Source organism: Bidens hawaiensis, unplaced genomic scaffold (genome assembly GCF_021521415.1).
Source record: "Bidens hawaiensis isolate Kalapana, Puna unplaced genomic scaffold, B.hawaiensis_p1.1 tig00020902_1, whole genome shotgun sequence".
NCBI lineage: Eukaryota > Viridiplantae > Streptophyta > Magnoliopsida > Asterales > Asteraceae > Bidens > Bidens hawaiensis.
In genome coordinates this window covers 224,128-231,124 of record NW_027493223.1, presented here as the reverse complement: position 1 = coordinate 231,124, position 6,997 = coordinate 224,128, and positions in this window count along the sequence as shown.

The window sequence follows — 6,997 nt, the reverse complement described above, 5'->3', positions numbered from 1 at the left end:
AATTTTCATTTGACCCGAACATAACCAAATTAGCTTGATTTTCGTTGCACAACAATCTTTGTGACCAATCAGTTCCATCCATGTTGGACAGCATAGCTTGTGACCCAGGAGTAGATGGTTTAGTTCTAGAAGGCTTATCAACATCATTTCCATTTTTCCTAGACGAACTTCGATCTTGATTTCGAGGACCAGTATATTCCTTATTTGGTTTATCGCACTCATTGGCAAAATGTCCAAACTCTTGACAATTATAACACTTAGCATTTAATTTATCGAACCCAACCTTCTTGTTTAATGATGGAAGATCTTTGCCAGTCCTTTGCATGAACCTTTTCACCTTTGTGACTATCATTGCCATATTCCATTTTAAATCCATGAGCTCCAAATCATCAGGATCGATTTGGTCATAATCTTCATCAGTTAACTCACTTGTGGAAATTTTACTACCAACCAGATTCTCATAAGAAGTCATGAAGGCACTCAAGAAGGCAAAATTTTGTTAAGTTTCCTTCATATTCACATTCGGTGGTGTTGAAAATTGATTTGCAGTAGTCGAAGTTCAAGAATTACCAGAAGATCCAGAACCTCCAGAAGCAAAGAAACATGCACGTGGATCATTATAAGTTGTTGTTGAGTTTTCTTGTGCATTTTGACTAAGAAATGTTGTGATTGGAGCAATTGTCGAGCTTAAAGGCATGCTAGCACCATAAAAAGCTGGATCTTGACTTTCTTTAGAAGACTTTTGACATCTTAAATCATATTCTCGAGATTCAACTTTTTGCATAAACTCAGAAGCAGTCAAATCCTTATTCTTGAAATAGTTATTCTCTTTCAACACCATTAAAAATGTTGAGTAAGAACTAGGTAAAGCATTTTTTATTGTATCAATCTTATCAGATTCAGATGGTTCAATCATTAACTTGTCCATTTCAACAATTAAATGATTGAACCGAGTTGTCATTTCCTCAACGACCTTTGAGTAGATTAAAGTTTCTAAATTGAAACTTTAACTTCACATTTCTAATTTCCTCAGTGTTACCCATACTTCTCATTCTGTTGTATTGAAACAACGAAGCAGTAATCTTAATACTTCCCACTTGATGGAATATATTATCTGGTAAAGCCAAAGTAAGAGTCGAATGAGCTTTTGTTTCGATCTCTAACGCAATTTTCTCCTCTTGAGAATATTGTGAAATAGCCTTAGGAGTAAAACCAATAGTTTCATCTCCAATCATCGGTATAGTATAAACCTCATCAAGACAATAAGAACAGTCAGGATGAACAGAACCAAGATGAGCACGAAAACGAGGTTCCCATTTAGCAAAGTCACTAAATTTCATCAATCGAGGACACTTGGAATGAGATCCAATTTCAGTATCCAATTGTAACATTTGTTGCATGAGTGCATTTTGAGAGGCTAACGCATAAAAACCAGCCATCTTGATAACAAGATTAACGAACTGTGAACAGAAAGTATAAGGAACTGAGAACAAGACTTTTAACGAACTAAAATAACGAATCAATTATAAGAATTGAATATTATCTGAGTAACAAACAAGGAACAATATCACACGAATTACCTTATGACGAATTAGTAACGAATCACTAACGAATTGAGTCAACAAATCAGGTCAAGTTGATGAATCAGTCTAACGAATTAGATTAACGAATCAAAGTAACGAATCTTTGTGTCAACTTAACGAATCAGAGTCACGAAACTCTGAGTCAACTTAACGAATCAGATTAAGGAATCACTGATTCAAGGTGATGAATCAAAGAGTACGAAGTAGCTACAGTTGATAACGTATCAACTAAAATTAGTTAATGAACCAGTTCAATATAACGATTGTAAGAAACTCTGACAACCTTTGCCACGTGGCACAAGTTTGTTAGATACAAGGCTAACGAATCAGACCATGTGTCTGACGAACTAAATAATACGAATTAAACTTGATGACGAACTGAGTAACGAATTGAGTGACGAATTAACTAAATTTAACGAATCTTCAACAGATGATTAAGATCTTCATATCTTCATCATCAATTTCCAGATTTCTGGAAATCTGATGAACACACACAACTCAAACAAATCCATAATACTTCTCCCATACAACACCAAATCATGCAACTAATATCTCAAAATACTCATAAATTCTACGCGAATCCAAATCAAAACATCTCGTATCTTAGTTAAACCAATTCCGAATCCAATTGAACCAAACACAATTCCCTGTTTCGGACAATTTCATATCCAAAGCAAATTAACACCAATCCAATCCAATTCCCAATTCCACTCAAACACACACTCGTTATACCTTATCAATCACAAATCCATCTCAACACAATCCACAAACACTAATTCAATTGAGAATTAAATCAAAATCAAACCGAAACTAAATAAAACCAAACGGATCTTAATAATACTTCAATTAACAAGTTATAACAAGAGATCAAGAGCAATCGAACACCAAAAGCTCTGATACCACTTGAGAGGACCTCAGATCTGATATCTAAGATCTAAATACAATTAAACGGATCTAGTTCATATTAATTACTCTTAATCGATATTAGTTGATTATGTCTATATATATATATATAAGATATGATATTATTAGTATTAGGTGTAGTATGTAATATCTTAACGAAGTTTGGATTGAGAAAACAATTGGAAAAAGTGTGGATACTTTAATTCCCAAAACTTAAATTAACAGAGGTATTCACCTCTATATATAGAAGATGGATCTACTTCGTTACGCATTTCGTAACGAACTAGCCTCCACTTCGTTACATTATATTACACATAATAAACACAACGAACTAAACTCCCATTCGTTAAACATCCTTAACGAATTGGGAGGAACATTAACTTAACCGTCTAGTTCGTTAAACATCCTTAACGAACTAGACTTCACTTTAACGAACTAGTCTATAAAAATAATAACTTTTACATTATATTAATAAAATGATAATTACAAAGACTCGAGACGCAAAACCGTGCACTAACAGTCGAGCAAACAATAACTACGAGGATCAGTTCATGCGCGCGGAGGAACAAAATCTGGTCAACCGCTGATCACATACATACACCGGCAGTTCAGAATCAGCCACAGCGGGCCACCACATGCTCCGGCGTGATAACAAAAAATCAACACGGTGAGCCATACGCTCGTTCCCGCGTGCGGAGAGCCAGCAACCGTGGGTCACATGCGATCCGCGACCAGAACCAAGCACTCTGCCTTATTACACCGTCCTCGCCATGCACAGTTCTACGAAGACCTCTGTCAATAAAAAATATAAACACTACATATATACATCTTGAATAATAAATGTTCATGTAGCACGTGCAGTGGAAGAGGAAGTATGTAAACAAAAGTGGAATTAAATCGTAGTTTTTTATAGTGGCCCCTCAATTATTATGTCATATTTATCATGGAACAAAGTATGGGTTTGAGTTATTTACACTTTGCCCCTCTTACCATACATCAAGATGTGACAAGGGTTGAAATCAACTACAAAAGCCCCTTTGTTTTAATTGTGTTGGTTCACAAAAAAGTAAGTTTCTCAAAAATCTCTAACTTTTTTTCTTATATTGATTGTGGTATATATAACAAAGCAAAATCAAAACAAAACAAAAAGTTTGAGTATATAAGATTTGCATTAAAAAATAACACAAAGATTCAAGTGCTTAAATTAATGCAAAAACACATGGCTACGCGCCAAATTTATGACCTGCGTGTCATCTTTGGATGAAAGACGTCCAAATATTGGGTTGGGCACACATCATAATTCGTCCGAGGATGAGAACCTTATAATACAATCACATGGCTACGCGCCAAATTTATGACCTTAGGGTTATCTTTGGATGGAAGACATCCAAATATTGGGTTGGGCACACCTCATAATTCGCCCAGGGATAGGAACCATAATGCACCCACATGGCTACGCGCCAAATTTATGACCTGAGGGTCATCTTTGGATGGAAGACGTCCAAATATTGGGTTGGGCACACCTCATAATTCGCCCGAGGATGGGAACCTTATAATACACCCAAAAGGTTACACGCCAAAATTTAGGACATACGTGTCATCTTTGGATGGAATACATCCAAATAATAAGGTTGGGCACACCTCATAATTCGCCCAAGGATGGAAAACATCCCATTATACCTGGCCTGTGTGTCAGAGGTGACCCGCGTGTCAATAAATTTATTCCTGGCCTGTGTGTCAGAGGTGACCCGCGTGCCACTAAAATTATCTCTGGCATGCGTGCCAGAGAGGACCCCCGCATCCTTAAATTTAATTCCTGCCTGCGTGTCAAAGGTGACCCGCGTGTCACTAAATTTATTTCCTGGCCTGCGTGCCAAAGAGGACCCGCGTGTCCTTCAACTTAATTCCTGGCCTGAGTGCCGAAAGTGGCATGCGTGTCATTTTGCAGGCCCACTTGCCAAAAATCGCCATCATGATTTAAAATATCTTACAACCCGAAACAAAGTAGACGTACATGCAAAATGTCATAATAGAAAGCATTGGGTAAAAAAGCACTACTTCTCACTCCTAAGCATTCCTCATAAGTCCAACACTCCATCTAACAGCTTGCACACCCATGAGAAGTACTGGACTGGGGGGGACTTGTAGGTGTAGGGTACGTCAAACCCGGTACAACTTTTATTTATTACATAATGTATTATGTTTATTACATTATTATTGTCTACTAATTAGGCCCATTGGGCTGGGGGTTTGTGGAGGTAACGCCTAACTGGGCCTGGCCCAATAAAGGTTAGGGTTTCATGATGGTAGCCATGGAGTTCCTATATAAGGAGCCTTCATCATTCATTTGAAGGACCTTCTTGGACCCTTGCCTCCCAACATATTTTTGTGTCTGTAAACAAGAGGAAACTCTTAGCAGTCACCTCCACTCTCCCACTTTTCTATGGCAGATCTCGAGCAACCGGAGAAGAAAACGAAGTCGATGGTTCGTTCATCTCGAAGACCGGGGAACGTGGACTTGGATCCAACTCGGGTCCATTCCATGTTTCTTCACATGCCATGTACACATTAACCTAAGTGATTGATTTATATCATAATTACCTACAAAGTATAAAAGGCAATATATAATTAACAATAATATCTTATTTTCTTCCTATAAAAGACAATATTTTATGGAATTTGAACCATAAAATACTAATAGTAACACAAAGATATCATTAGTATTAATATTTAGTCACCACTACTAAAATGAAAGATTACCATATTAGACTTATAGTGACATGTTTTCCAATTATCCATGACCATGCTTTATTTATAACAACACATTAAAATAGGAGATGTGACAAAAACAACTTACTCATCAAAAACTTAATACCAAACATAGAATAAAGTTGTTTGGTGATTATTTTACCTTAACAACATCAGGCCAACCATTAACATAAATTAATACCATATCAAAGCTATATTTCATGCATATCATTAATAACTATTAGATACAAAAATTTAATGTATTATCACAGTAAGTGATCAAAATATATAATCTTATATACACATAAAATATCTAAACCAAATAGATCATGAAGAGTGATTGATCTTGACTCAAATTGAAACTGACCTTCACCCCCACATCCAGCAAGTTCTCGTCCAGAAAAGCGCCCCACTTACGAACCTTGTAACAACGTGACTGATAATACCTATCATTTCGGCTAAATGTTTCAAAAGCCTCCCCTGAATCACCAAGTCTGAACTCCAATTTGAAGTTCCTCGACTAGATGTCGAATCGGTTCACAAATGAAACAGGTAGTTTCTGCAATATTGAAACAAAATTACAAGTATAAATTAACTTATTATACAATAATGTTTTATAGAAATTATAGTAAATAAGAGAATAGTTATATGTAAAACTAAAGTAAAATATAACTGATCGCTTAACTATAAGGTGTAGTCAAAATTTACCAGAGAACCCTTAAGCACCCTCTTGAAGGTGTAAACGAATTCCAGCCCTTGAACATTCATGTATTCTTCTAGAGTAAATCCAAAAGTACATGCATACATATAAAATAGTTTGATCAAGCTTTAAAAAATTAAAATTGGATTCATATAATAGATTTTATAATTAATAACCCTAATTCATTTATTAATTACATTCAATACGCAAAACGCGAATAGAAAGGATGACGAAATCGTGCATGGTTGCATACACTGGTTATTCATAAATCAAACGTGTAAAACATGAAATACCTTAGTTATTGAATATCGTGAAGGACAACGACTTGAGTTTGAGTTCCTTCGAAAACTGACTAGGGACAGGGATGAGGAAAAGGCGCTTGCATACATAACTGATTATATATCATCGTGTTTTGAACAAAAATTTACCCAAATTATCGTGTTTTGAACAAAAAGGCCCAACTAATCATCTTTTAAGCAAAATGGCCCATTGAAAAACATAATATAGTCTTTAGTCACACATTAAAATTAAAACTGTCACTATAATCACACCTAATTAATTAGTAATGTTTTTACACACCTAATAAAATGAAAAATTATAATCTGGATAATACTGATCTATAAAGACAGGAATTAGTTTTAGAGTCACTATTGTTTAACCTTTAGTCACATTGTTACATAAATACATGAGCCTAACACACCTTTAGTCACACTCTTTTGTAAAGAATGTAACTATGACTATAAACTACTAAGACAACTCTAACGTTTCCTTAAAGAATGTAAATAATGGACACATGTTGACTATAAAGTACTTACACTTCACTAATAACATCTCCTTAGTAATGAACATTTAGTCACACCTAAACTAGTCTTATACTAGTGGAGTTACTGTTGTCCTGTATTCCAATGCTGACCGGCAAACTGGTTGTTCAGTATTAATAAGATTGCCTTTATATCTTTTTGTACTTAAAATGACACCTGCACATTATTTTGTTCATATCTGTTAGTTCAGATTTCTCTCTGGGTGTTAACTATCAAAGTAAGTCTGCTGGTTTTATACTACA